The sequence below is a fragment of the Podarcis pityusensis genome, assembly GCF_964106645.2.
Source record: "Podarcis pityusensis genome assembly, chromosome: 5".
Taxonomy (NCBI): domain Eukaryota; kingdom Metazoa; phylum Chordata; class Lepidosauria; order Squamata; family Lacertidae; genus Podarcis; species Podarcis pityusensis.
In genome coordinates, this window is record NC_138032.1 from 48,154,414 (window position 1) to 48,169,318 (window position 14,905).

Below are 14,905 nucleotides of genomic sequence, written 5' to 3' on the forward strand. Positions count from 1 at the left end.
GAGAGCGAGAGGGGTCGGTATGCACCGACCCCTCTCGCTCTCCAGGCTTGAGGAAGCTATCCCCCCAGCCCAGCAAGCTCCGGGAGTGATGGCGAGGTTGCGCACAACCTCACCATCGCTCTGGGACCCGTCCTGGGGGCTGGGGTCGGGGGAAGCTTGGGCTTCCCCTGCGCCCAGCCCCGCAAGCTCTGGGACCCGTTCTGGGGGCTGGGGTCGGGGGAAGCTCGGGCTTCCCCAGCCCCGCAAGCTCCGAGAGCGATGGCGAAGCTGCGCGCAACTTTGCCATCACTCTCGGACCTGTTCTGGGAGCTGAGGTCGGGGGAAGCTCCGGCTTTCCCCACCCCCAGCCCCGCAAGCTCCCCGCAAGCTCTCAGACTCTCCAGGCTTTGCGCAGCTCTCCGCAAGCGGTGGGAGCCTGGCGCTGGGCTCCCACGGCTTGCGGAGAGCTGCCTGTTCTGGGGGCTGGGGTCCGGGGAAGCTCGGGTTTCCCCCGCCCCAGCCCCGCGCCTGGGGAAAAAATAATTCCCCCCCTTTATTTTCCTCCCCAAAAACTAGGTGCGCCTTATGGGCCGGTGCGTCCTATGCGGCGAAAAATACGATACCTCCATCTACACACCTCCTATCTGCAAGTTTGGTCCTTTCTCCTGAGGTGATAATTCCTGAATTGCTGACCTAGGTGTGTCACGAACTGGTGTAAATTGGGTCCTAATTTATTTGTTTGCATTTCTCTTTTCTTTTTATAACCAAAGACTTCTTGCGTTTGGTTGTGTTTGGTTGGAAAAGAGAAAAAATGCTCTGGGGCTCATATCTGACTAAGCAATCATACTTTGACTTAAAGACCATTAATTTTAGGGGGCCTGTTCTGAGTATGACTAAACATCGGATGTCATACTTTATAGAATTTTCTCATCACCAGTAGTGTGTTTCATACTATTATTATTATTATTATTTTTCAAGATTCCCCCTCCTCAAAAGATTACCACTTACCTTTTTATTAAGAATGCAGTTTCGTATTGAAGCAACTGGCATATTGACTATACCGATACATCAGTTTTGGATTTTGATTCAAAATAAAATGTTGAAATGCCTCAGCAAACAGTGCAGTGTTGTAAATTATTATAAAATGTGGACATGTCTACAAAATGAAAAATCCTAATTAGTTTTTTAAAAAAAGATATACAAATTTTTAACTAGTTAAGAAACAAGAATCTTCAGATTCTTAGCTTATCAGAATTGTCTGTTTTCTTTTTATTGAAAAGCCACTTATCATATCAGGAAATCCAAAGGAATGGAAGAGCTACTGTATGTGATTGTCCTGATGCAGAATAATCAAATGACAGACCATTTAACTGAATAGTTGATTGGTAGTATGATCCCATTCATGTCTACTCAGAAGTAAGACCCACTGAACTCAGTTGGTTTTATTCTTAGCTTTATAGGATTGGAGCCTAAAACTGCTGTAAGCTTACAAATCTACCACAAGCTTTCACCTTTTCAACTCTTACCACAAAATTGCACAGTTAAACGGTATCATTTCACTGTTGTAATGTGGAACCGACATGGCTACAAACGCCATTATTGAAATTTGTCGTATCATAGTAATAGAGCAGAACTATAACTGGTGAAGTATCTTGGGTTTCTCTGTTTGGCAAGTTGCACATTCTAGCTTTAAAGGTCTACTGCTGAATGAGGTTTGAAAAGTGTTGAAAAGTGTTGGACCATGCTTAATTTTTTAAAATAATGCATTGCAACAGTTTTGTCTGCAGGATTGATGAGCTTGCTGTCATTTCCCTTTCTTTACCAATGAAATTTTAATCCTGTTCTGCATGTAAGTCAGTCAATCAATCAATTTGTTACGATTAGTAGACCAAAAATAAAAAACATACAGTACAAAAGAATCTCAGAGCAAAAGAGATTTTTCTCATGTTATACTTTACTATCATGTCAAGCTACATTAATCTCAAGTTGGTCGCTGAAGGTAGTCCTTCAGGTGGTGAGTTGTTCTCTTGTGTCAAATCTGGGTTCAGATGCAGATCAGCACACAAGAGGCAGAGTCTGTCAGTTCAGTTAATCCTTTATTCACAAAAAATGTCATCCATCTCAGCAACACTTCCCAGCAGGTCTTGCCCCTTTATAGCAGTTGCCAGGACTGACGGTGCCCACCTTCTACCAAGACTCCTCCCCTGCTGGGTGTTTCCCAAGCAACCTCCAACTGTGTCTGGGAACCTTTAATCTCTGTTCTGCTTTACACATCATCCTGCATGACCTTGGAGACAAGGGGAAGGGGAGCTAATTGCATTAGGAGAGACAAACTCCTGGAATTCTTTTGCAGCCTCTTGCCCCACCTTCTCTGCATCAGCCTCTGAGTCTGAACTGCTCCCTGTCACCAGCTCTCCTTGTTCACTAAATTCTGTTACCTCTTCAGCATCCAACAACTCCTAATATTCTTCTCCCTCTGACCTCTCCATAGAATCAATTATTCCTTTTTTGCATTACCGACAAGAGGAAGTCTCACCCAAATTTTTTCCATGCAAAAAACAATTTTAGGAAGAATCCATTGTTGGTATTAGTTCAGTTGTGTAGAAAGTCAAGAAGTTGCTGCAGCTGGACTTGCCTTCAGGCCAGATCTTCCTTGGAGAATGTGCCAAACAGAGTGGATCATCACAGCAGTCTGTGCTAGGCTCCATGCTCTTTGACAGTTTTATAAATTACTTGAATGTTGAAGAGTGTATAGATGTGCAAGAGGGATGCTTTTCAAATTTGCAGATGATCCAAAGCTGGGAGGGGTAGCTGACACCATAAAATACAGAATCAAGTTTCAAAATGATCTTGGCAGGCAGGAATGCTGAGCTAAAACAAGCATGATAAAATGAACATAATTGTATAGTTCTGCATTTAGGTACAAAGCATCAAAGGCACAAGGATAGGGTGGAGGAGACGTGGCTTGGCACTAGTACATGTGAAACAGATCTAGTTTTAGTTGATCACAAGCTAAACATGAGCCAGTGCTGCAAAGTGGCTGCTAAAAACAGAAGTCTAGTGTCTAGATTACAAGAAGTAATAATTCCACTCCATTCTTCACTAGTCAGGCTGCATCTACAATAATCTGTCATAGGAACAGAAGAGTCCAGCATCCTCTTCTCACAGTGGCCATATAGATGCCTATGTAAAGCCCACAAACAGGACATAAGTGTGACAGCAGTCTCCCCACATGTGACTCTCAGAATTAGTATTCAGGGACATAGTGCCCCTGACAGTGGAGGTAGAACATAGCCATTGTTGCAGAGAGCCGTGGGTAGCCGTATCCTGCATGAAATATTGTCTAATCATTTCAAGCCATCCAAGTTTGTGGCAATCTTTTGGGAGCAAATTCCATAGTTTAAACTTTGAAGAAAGCCTTAGTCAGAAACAGGAAGTTTATATCAAAATAGTGGAAAACAGTGATGAATATCACAAGTCTGATTAAGCTACTTGGAAAGGAATAGATTCTGTTCCATCTCCAATAAGTTTGTAGCTTCAAAACCACTCTTATATGGTGGCTCTGACATCACTATAACCTTATTAAATGTGTAGCTCTGTCAACTCACTCAAACTTGAATGTGTATTTGAAAATGCTACCATGTAGGCCCAAATAGCCTTTGACCTAACCGCCTGAGTTCTGACATTTATCCTAGACATTTTCCTTGCCTCATTCTTCCACCCAAAAAGATACAGAATAGGTGGGAATGATCAAGAACAAAAGTATTTTATCTTTTCCTTCAAGAGAAGAGTATCATAGGCATATACCACATACTGGATGCAGGTGGCGCTGTGGTCTAAACTACTGAGCCTCTTGGGCTTGCCGATCAGAAGGTCAGTGGTTTGAATCCCATTGCTCTGACCCAGATCCTGCCAACCTAGCAGTTTGAAAGCCTACCAGTTGCAAGTAGATGAATAGGTACCACAGTGGTGGGAAAGTAAACAGCATTTCCATGCACTCCTGCACTCGTTACGGTGTCGGTTTGCACCAGAAGCAGTTTAGTCATGCTGGCCACATGACCCAGAAAGCTGTCTTTGGACAAACACCGGCTCTCTCGGCCTGAAAAGCGAGATGAGTGCCACAACCCCATAGTCGCCTTCTGGACTTAACTGCCCAGGGGTCCTTTACCTTTCCTACCACACAGTATAAGAAAGCGGAGGACTTTATTGTCTTGATTATTTTTGCTGGAGTCATTGCCATTTAATGTTTTGTTTCTCTCTAGCATTTTTTCAAACTACAGATGGTTTTAATGATTTTCTCTTACACCCGTGCAATTTAAGATGTGTCTATGAATTCCCTTGAGTTACAGATTGTTCAGACACCCTATTACACAAACAGCTGGGCATGCATGTAGACAGATGGTTGACCATCTATATGGATCAAGTGTGGGTTAGAGATTAGACCAGAATTCCCATCTGAAAACAGTAAAATGGCTCCTAGTCCTGATGTTACATATCAAGTACAGAAAGGCTGTACCATCACAAATCCATCTCTCCACTGGATTAATTTTCAGATGTCAAATAAGGCAAGAACCCTTAAAAGACTTTATTTTGGTCATTTAATTGTAGCTATGAGCAAAGGGAAAGGTGCATTATACTTCTTTATATTTTACGGGGAGCAATGCTTTCTTGAAAGGAAGAAATCCATATTTGGTGTTTAAATTGAAATTCCTTATTGGGGTGGGTGGGAAATTACATTCCACAAGAGTGAGGCTTGCCATGGTTCATTGAAATGCTGTTATTTGGGGCAGTTTCTCCCCAAGGTGCTGAGTGAAATAAAAATGTTGGACGACAAACTAAATTTTAGACTGTAATAGGGGACAACGTAAGATCAAGCAATTGGAATATTGCTTGCCCTGGACTTAAAATACTGGGAGCAGGCTGTACGCTAGGTAGAAGGAATCTTACTAATTTGGGTTGCTTTACTCTGTCATCAGTCCATCTTGACTTGTAGGAGACGGACATTTAGTCTGTGCAAAGAACGGGTCTCAAGATTGACCCATGCTGTAGGATGGCTGAGTCGCTGGAACCGAAAGGAACCCCGGAATCCAGGTGCTAGTTATACTCAAGACTTTGGTGAGGATTGGTTTCGTTGTTGGATTTAGAAATCAACTGTGATTATTAGGCTAGTCATACCATATGTATTTCCGCACGCTTCTCGGAAACTTTACATGAAACAGATTCATTGTGGAGGTTTGATAGTGATAGTATGTAATGTGTTTTTAGTACTCTTAATAGGCTATGCCCAACATGTTCATATATATTTCTTTGACACATGCGTTACGGAGCTTTCTATAGCTTTTTCTGGACTTTTCGGCTATTTTCTACTGTTGAAGTTTCATGCAACGGAAGACCATCTGTTGAGTACTCTCCATTTTAAAACTCCAAGCGAGCTTCTATATAGAGACAACGGCCCTAAATCATGCCATTAAATTCTTTAAAGAAAATATTTTTGAGATGTTACAAATAAAACACAGCAAAAAGTCAGTCTTGGAGCAAATCTATAATGTTACAAAAACATTTTTAGCAAATTGAGTTTTCTTCCAAATATATTTTTAGTTTGATTATCTAAGGTACAAAAACATAGTAAACTACAAATAAATGCCCTCTATGGTTCAACAGATTTATAGATTAACAACGCTTACTAAATGATATTTGGAAAAGAGATGTCTTTCTTAGGATCTTTTAAAGATGAATCAGATGAACTGCCAAAAAATTAATTGTAAAAGAAATTATCTGATTGGTGCAACAATATGCATTATTTAAAAAACCTCATATGCAAAACCCGTAGCCCCCCCCCCCACACTGCCTGAAAATTGTAGTTAACTGAATAGTTGAACTCGTCTGTTACGTAAATAAAAGGTAAAGTTTAACTCTTTAAAAATATTTATTTTATAATAAATCTTAATAGCAGGGCAATTTAATAAGCTACTTTTTCAAGCCTATCTATTGAAACAATCATTCCTGTTCTTTCAGGCTTGAATTATAATACTAAATTTCACACTAAAGTTTTTTAATGTCAGTAATTATGTAGTTAGAGCTTCAGTAATATATATGCTTACTGGTTACATATATTTATTCTGATAGTAGCACAAGTGTATTCATTTTTTCTATAATATTTATTGAGTGTGGGGGCATCTCCTGCCACTTTCTGAATGTATTCAGAATATAATACAAAACATGTTCAATAATGTATGGTGTACAAGTATATTGTATGAGGTATAAATATAAATGAAGGTATTAAAATATGAGATTTGGTAACACTACGTTCGGGTGACAATTTGGCCGATCGAGTACCATGTAAATGTTCCAGTTCTTGCTTTTAAGCTTTATAGGTTTATTCATTCCAGTGTTTTTTTCCTATTCAAAAGCAAACTGATTCCTTTTTGCTATGCAGAATCTATTAAACTAGAATATCCTCTCCTCTTCAGGATTCTTTGAATTATGTCTCTGCTGTGGTGGTAATAATGTGAGGAGTCGGAACATATGGCATAAACATCAACTGATATTGTTTGCCATTTACACTCAGTATGTGTAATGCAATAAGAATGGCACCCAGAGCCATGTGACCTATCTTCCAGTCGTGGATGTAGCTGTGTGTGTGTATGTGTGTGTGTGTGTGTGTGTTGTTTAAGCAGGGAAAACGTGTAAATGAAATTTTACAAGACTGTGTATAACACCAGAAATGACTACTTCACTATCCTTTTTCATGATCAGAACGATATATTATTTGCATTTTGGTATGCTCCAAAAGGTAAGATTCTCTTATGTCATCCAGTCTGCTGTTATGGAAGTGAAACAGGTTTCTGTCATCTCCATAATGTTGTTCTTTCACCCTGTACAGTAGTGACTATAGTATAAAATTGTCTGATTGGTTTATAATTTAAATTGAAACAAAACTTTGTGTTACAACAGAAGTTAACAATTGAATGTTCTGTTAAATTATTTTGTCACGTTTTAAAAATGTGTTACATTACTGAGGGATTGCGTTTTTATGTGTACGTTTTACTTGTTGATATTTAGGCACTGGGCATCAAACTATTTGAGAAAAGTGAAACTGAATCACAAAACATGAGCCTAAGTTATCTGAACATAGAGATTTTCATGTTTCATTTCTGGAAAACAAGAGTTATGAAATCTTATAAAATTATAAACAAGTATATTTCTTTTTATCAATATTTGAATCTTATATATTTAAGATTCAAGCGTTTCTTAAAATAAACAATGTAAACTTAAATACAGTTATACGTAAAATTCCTTTATTTCCATGGGACAACTGCTCATAACTGAAAGTATACTGCATCACAGTTTTAGAATAATACTACAGCAAACATAAATGCATTTAATCTAATGTTAGATTAATAGGAATACTGATACATTTCCAAACTTTTTTCAGCATTTTCATAATATAAAGGAATACCAATATTCACCTAAAATTCTTTGGAGAGATAGAGTTTCGGATAATAACCTTTTGCTACTTTCTCTTTCTGCTGCTTTCCCACGCAACTCTATGGAATTTGATATTTTGAACAAAATTCAGGTCTGCTTTTCAACATATTATACTCAGTTATCATTTTTGCTAGCAGCAACTGCAAACATTTTTATTAGTAGTAGTAGTTATTAATCACCTTCCACATTTATATCTCAGGGAAATAATAATAATAATAATAATAATAATAATAATAATAATAGCAGCACAAAAATAACATAAACAACACAGAACGGTAATATTTCAGAATCTCATCTACATGTAGTTAACAATGAAAGCTGGAATGGGAGAACATATCAGTATAATAAATGTTTTAAAATTTATGATACCTATTTCATATGAAATTGATGGGTTTATTTTTTAGTATTGCTAGCATATGTTTACAAATTCAGGAGTAATTCAAAAATGTGGTTTCAGAAGGTAATGGCTAATCTTTATTTTATGGTTAGTTGCAGTGAATTATATTTATGTAATTTGTACCGGGACAGCACTGGAACAGGTGCTATTTTTTATTTAGCTGTACAATCATGTATTTGTTTTGTTTCTATACTCGCAGCAGGCAGATTTGAACATTTTAAAAAAAGTGCTTAATCAAAAAACACGATCGCTAACACAGTTTCAGTCACTACTAAGATTTGCATTTACTGATCTGAAGGCGTTTCCCTTAGAGAGAGACCCTTGGCATATGCAGGAAAGCTAGTTTTTAACCCCCACCCCAAACCTAGGGATGTAAGGAGGCAGGGATTTCCACCCCATCCTGTGTTTGTGAAAGTCAACACTGTTTCCCTTCCGCTACAATTTGGCTTCGATTAAAACCCTCATTATTCATCTCACTATCTGTGGTGACCAAAACTAATGCAATTTATTCTATAATTAATTTCTAGGGAAGGGAAATGTCAAAAACAATGCAGATAATAATGTATTTATTTATCTATCATTTGCAGGCCACAGAAACAGTAATAGTAAATATCGCTCATATTCACTTGTGCGATTTCCATTCATGGCTTTAGATGAACATGCAAATTGTGGGCAATTTATGCTCACATTTCCGTATCCAACAGAATTATCTGACATTGCTGACTAAACCACAGATCCCAAGAGCTGAAAGTTATGCTGAAAATAAACAGCCTGATGCTTGCTTCCCATCAGCCTAGGAGAAAAGAGTTGACTAGGGATGACAAGCATGTACTGTATCCTCTGAGTTCAATTCACTGCACTACTCCTTAGAATTACTGGAACTGTGAGGCAGACAGATGGTTTGCAGTTTAAAGGTTGGAAAACTGCTCCCCCACCCCACCAGCTCTCTTAGTCTCAGCTAGCACTGGTCCTCTTGTTTACTGCCCCTACAAAGTCATTGGGCAGGAAAAGTCTCTGCTAGGCATCAGCTACATCCTGAGTCTCAGTTCATGGCTGCTACTAGCTGCTCACCAGCTATATGAAGTCACAGACCAAGCAAGACAGCAGTCTGCCAAGCAGTAGCCAATTTTTAATTTAACATTGTAGTGTATTATATATGTTAGTAGCATATTTAAACAGCTTGTTTGTGACTGGACTAGCCTCTTCTGTGGCCAATAGCAGCCACTGAACAGAATACACTGTTTTCCTGCTAAATCTGCTATTTGCCCCTGAAGAGCAAATATGTGCAAATAGCAGACTTAGGGAGTATTTTTGGCAGGAAAGATTTAACTCCCCTTCTCTGCAGCTCTGAACATCAATTGGCTGGTTTTTGTTAGGAAAGAGTCAAAAGTGTGATATTTAAACACCCACTAACAAACAGGTAGGAAACATGTGGCTTGGGAATCACATGCACTCACAGCCTCATTTTATATAGCTCCCAAGGCTTCTTGTATGTATCCCATTCTCAGTTAATAACTAATGCACCATGTAGTTTGGCCCCCAGCTTTCAAGCTTCTCCACCTATAGAACTGAACCCATAGTAAATTGTAAAGGTAAATACACATCTGAGCCATGCTTCGAAAGTTCGTTTCTAAAAAGTAATTTGTTCTATTTCAAGTTCATCTTGTCCACGAGGAACTACTTCCAGTTTTTTCCTTTTATAAAAGGAACTGGTTCAGCTCAAGTTTATCCAAATGAACTTTTTAGTTCATAAAAAGTTCTTCCTCAGCAATTTCCCCCCTAGCATTCAGAATGTTGCAAACTGTTGTGATGAAAAATCATGGGTCACAAATAATAAGATGCCTGACAGACAGAATGTCAACTGGTGAAGCTTTCCCTATAATTGTATTTCCAGACCAGAAAAGCCTTGCTTCTTTAATTTGTGCCAGCTGCACAGCTGTTAAAGGCACACAGTTTCATTCAGTATGTTCCTGGACTTGTGTATCTGTTGCTGCAAGCTGCTCCTGTTCGAAGGGAGTGAATCTCTTTAGCAGGAAATGTCTCACATTCCTTCACAGCTGAAATTAAGGTGGAATTCAAATACGTTTTACTCAGAGTAGACCTATTGAAATCAATGGACCTAATTTAGTTATGTTAATTTCAGTGTGTCTGCTCTAAGTAAAACTTAGGTGACTAAGTGTCCCTAATAACAGCTGGGCGTCTGTATTTACCTAATAAGCTTTATACTGTTGCCTCCACATTTTGCTTTCTAATTTTTCTTATAGATGTCCCATTGACATAAAAAACAAAAGAAAGCTAAGTGTTTGGGCCTCTGGCTGGGGGTCGAGAGGAGCGAATGAATGTGAAGATGAACTAGAGGGCCCATAGAATGACAGCTTAAACATATTTTCCATTATCTGTAATTGCTTCAGAATCTGCATGTTTCTCAGTTTCTTGGAAGCATGTAGTTCTGGTTAGGACATAATAAGGGGCCAAATTTTCTGTATAATATTTTAACTAGAGCCTAATTTTTCTCTGTACTTAAACTGTACAAAAAGTATACTTAACATTTTAGAGAATGGAAAAAGAAAGATTAAGGGCCTAAGTATTTCATTTGCTTCAATAAGTCCAGGTGCAGAGGTAGCTGTTTTGGGCAGTGGCAAATAAGCAATTTCATAAAACACCAAACACTATTGCAACAGCTACAACAGGGGTCGGCAAGGTTTACCTCGCCTGGGCAAGGTTTACCTCGCCTGGGCAAGGTTTACCTCGCCTGGGTTTACCTCACTCCAGCGGAGATCCTTCCAGCCACGATTTCCAGCATCTGTATCTGCGCAAACACGATTTCCAGCGTCTGCGGAGATGTGATTTTCAGCATCTGAGTATGTGCAGACACGATTTCCAGCACCGCGGAAGCAAATACCCATCTGTGCTGTGCCAGTTTAGCATGGCGCGCGGGGACTTGCCGAGCGGGCGGCTCGGTTTGGGGGCAGCTTGTGGGCCGGTTAAACGACCCCCGTGGGCTGCTTGTGGCTAAATATGGAGGTGCCTGTAAAAAGAATTAGAAATTGTTAATTGGTAGTTGTTAATCAGGAATTGCCATGAATAACGTATTTCCCCAGTAGTTAATGATTGCCACTGGATTCCAGTTTGTATCCAGGCGCAATAGAAGGTGATGATTTTTACCAGAAAGCCCTTAATCTTGTGGGGCCAGGGTTTCTAAAGAAGTGCTTTCTTCCATATAAACCTGCCCAACAATTGGGGTTTTTCATTTGAGAGCCTTCTGTGAGTGCTTCTGGCTTCAGAGGTCATGTGTGTGGCCACCAGTGAAAGTACGTTTTATGTGAAATTCCCTCTCTAGGCAAATTCACTTTGCTCATTTGTTTTGTTTTCCCCGAGACACTAGGCTCAGACTGTTCTGTTTAGCAGAATTTTTAACAACAATTGAAATCCAGTCAGCTTTTAAAAACTTTGTTAATAATACAGTGGTACCTCGGGTTAAGTACTTAATTCGTTCCGGAGGTCCGTTCTTAACCTGAAACTGTTCTTAACCTGAAGCACCACTTTAGCTAATGGGGCCTCCTACTGCCGCCACGCTGCCGGAGCACGATTTCTGTTCTCATCCTGAAGCAAAGTTCTTAACCTGAAGCACTATTTCTGGGTTAGCGGAGTCTGTAACCTGAAGCGTATGTAACCTGAAGCATATGTAACCTGAGGTACCACTGTACTGCTGTTTGTATCTTATTGTGCCAGCATAATAGAGTTCATTTTCCAGGAGCAAAGACTACACATAGGATAAACAGTTAAGGTTATTGCAGCTCATTGAGTTTGGCAGTGCAAGGATTCCACCATCAGGCAGCCTACCTGCTGGCAAATGCAACCCCCGCACCCTTACTAGCACAATGCTGATAACGCCTGGCATATTGGGTCCACTCCTCTATAAGCAACCTGTGAACCTGGAGATATAGCTGGCATGCCAGACCCTGAGCTGGACCTGGACTAAGAAGCAAAATGGAAGGATCGCTTAAGAGGATCTCCATTGGGGACCAGGGTTTCCACCCCCACTTAACCCTTATATATATTTGTCCCAATACCTTCCTTGTAAGGAATAAAGTTAAAACTGTATAATGGGACCAAAATCATAGAGCGATTTACTCTATTATTGTTAAAGAACAAATCATAGTCATGCATAGAGGAGGAAAAAAGCCCACAGCTCGCAATGCAGAGCCAATCACAACTGTGGGTAAAATTCCTTATAGCAATATCCACAGTCAGGTAGTAGAGAGAATGGGTAGGGAAGCCAGTGACTTATCATCTGTCATTTTGAATGAATGAGGCATCCCACATATCCAAAATACTAAGATCTGTGTTAACTTAAAACAACAGCACCCTAATAATCATAAGAATAGGATGGTCTGGATTAAGTGTAGTATTTCCACAGTTGGCACCGTATCAGCATCATTTACTGGCTAGGAAGTAGACTTTGCTCAGAGAGAGGAAAAAATGAGATGCTGCCAATTTTTGAAGTGGTGTGTTGAATAGATAGCATGTTGTTAAAATTAGTGCTATGTCCATGATAGTTAAACATTACCATCTGCGTTAGCCAGCGGATTTATGTACAAGTACTTCGTACAGTGTTAACTGCCATCACCTCCTAATCCTGATTGTGGAACTAGTTTTGAGTTTACCTTTCAGACGCTTCCTTGCAGAAATATGTACAAGTTTAGCGTTACAGGCTGTCACTGATTTGGGAATCTGATTAGACTCCCTGTGAAAATTCTAAACACACCTGCTGATACTGAATTATTGGATGTAAGGCTTGATTCCCATTCATTCATTTTATATAGTGCCCTTCATTGCAAAATCTCTGGGAGGTTCACATCATAAAAGACAAGGTAAAAACACAAGTAAATAGTTAAAACTATAATCCCTCCCCTTCCCACAAACATATTTAAAAGGCTGTAGAATATAAATCAGCCAAAGGCCTGATTCCTCTGATCCCTTCTTCATATTTGTTTAAAGCAGAGCTTTTCATGTTGGTGACACACTTTTTAGACATGCATCATTTCATGACACAGTAATTCAGTTTTGCATCATTTCGCAACACAGTAATTCAGTTTTACTAGCAAACTGCAGGTTAAACTAACCCCTTTCCAGTCCCAGGATGCTCAACATACCTACACACTGCAGCCAACACACTAGCGTGTTGTGACACACAGTTTGGAAAGCTCTGGTTTAAAGGGATAAATAATTAAATGCAATGCCTACTATCTTAGCTACAGTGTGGTTTGCAAGACAACTAGGTTGCAGACTAATTTAATATTCTGTTACCTAATGGTCAGCCCACCAGTTGAAGTCAATCATTCTACAAATGTTATTCAAAGATGTTTTGTTTCTAAAAATAGAAATATAGTTTTTTAAAGCACATGCACAACTACTTAATTTGCTATTTAGTTTGGCTTTGAATAAGCAATCATCAGATTATTTGAATGTTTGAAGGGGCATATTTTCTGCTTAGCTTTTCATCACTTTCACAGAAGGGATTACTTTACTAATTCAGAGATCTAGATAACTTACCATAAACAACTATAGGTTCTTGAATGTTAATGGCGACAGAAGTGGTGGAGTGACTCAGCTGCACTGGTTGTGTGGTATGTATCAAAAGAAATACATCCACGATTTTCCAAAATGCAATTAGTTGTTTATTTAATAAATTTATATCCCACCTTTCTCTTAAATTGGGATTCAAAGTGGCTTGCAACATTTTAAAATATAAAATAATAAAACAACATTATAAAATACAAAATAATAAACAACATTATAAAATACAAAATAATAAAAACTAGCTAAAAGCAATAATTAAAACATATCCAAACACATTTAGAATGAGCAATTAAAAACAGTTTCCCCTAACAGCAGCCTAGTGATCAGCATCATCTGCACCTTAATTTTCAAAGGTCTGTCTGAATTAAAAGGTCTTAAGCTGCCAGCAGACGGATAACAAAGAGGGAGCTCCATATTCATATTCCATATTCGTAAAACCTTTTATTGGCATCACATACAACATCCAAAACAAAACAAATACAGAATTACCACTTCCCCAGCAGCACAAAACACTTGCTAAAAGAAAGGAGGCAGAGCACTCTGTTGCCACATCTCTTGGTCTCCAGGGAGATCAGACGTCTGCAGTGGAAAGAGGGAGCTAATCTAACCTCCTGGGAGGAAATGCCACAATATGGGAGCAGCCACAGAAAAGGCTGTCTCTTGCGTCACTCTGTGCTTCTGTGATTGATGCATCCAAGAGAAGTTCCTCACCCAAGGATCTTAGCAGGTTTGTATAGGGAAATACAATCTTTCAGGTAGTTTGGGCCCAAGCCATATTGATTTTTCATATTTTTAGTATCTTGAAAAATGGTTGCATCAATATTAATCATGATGATGACAGAATGAAAATGGCAATAGACAAATATAAGCCTGAAATATAATAATAATCACAAAATGTTCATTTCAGCAGGCTTACTTTAAATCCAGCCTTTCTCATCTCTCCAGATTCCTATCCCCTTCCCTCTTGCAGTTTTCTGCATGACATATTGTTCAATTTTTCGACAACTAATGTGAGCTACAAGGAGATGAAACAAACACCCCAAGGAAATCCCCTTCCTGTCCTGCTGCTACCCATCTCTCAATAGTCTGATCTAGGCCTTTTGCTAAGTAGTCGAAGTCTAACCTTAAACTTCATACCTGTTACAGACTAAAATGTATTTCCCCACCTCATGCATTTAAAAAAAAAAGAATCTGTGTTGTCTGTGCTGGGGACTTCTTTTATATCTTGAATAAAGACTGGTCCCATAAAATAGCTTCCACACTTGGAGGGGCAGCAAGAAAGCAAAATAAAATAAAACTCAGCCTCCAAAGGCTGTGGCACAAGGCATTACATAGGAAACACGCAAAAACAAACCCTTCCTAGTTAGGGAATTCCAAAGTCTGGGTGCTGCAAAGGTCACTTGTACTCTAAAACAGCTGCACAAAACAACCCAAACATTTTGCCACAGGGACACAACC

The 14,905-nt window shown here is 39.3% G+C and overlaps 1 protein-coding gene across 8 annotated transcripts in view; it reads left to right on the plus strand.

Moving 5' to 3' along the window:
* RBM20 (RNA binding motif protein 20) overlaps positions 1–14,905 on the plus strand; it is a gene marked incomplete at its 5' end in the record, with an annotated part of 114,309 nt that overhangs the window by 66,909 nt on the left and 32,495 nt on the right. The window contains one exon of one of the 8 annotated variants that reach the window (XM_081005911.1): positions 6,477–6,772. The exons of 6 other annotated variants lie outside the window; for them this stretch is intronic. Of the gene's footprint in view, positions 1–6,476; positions 6,773–14,905 lie in introns of those variants that run through there. One more of the 8 variants, XM_081005914.1, reaches the window with a different exon arrangement.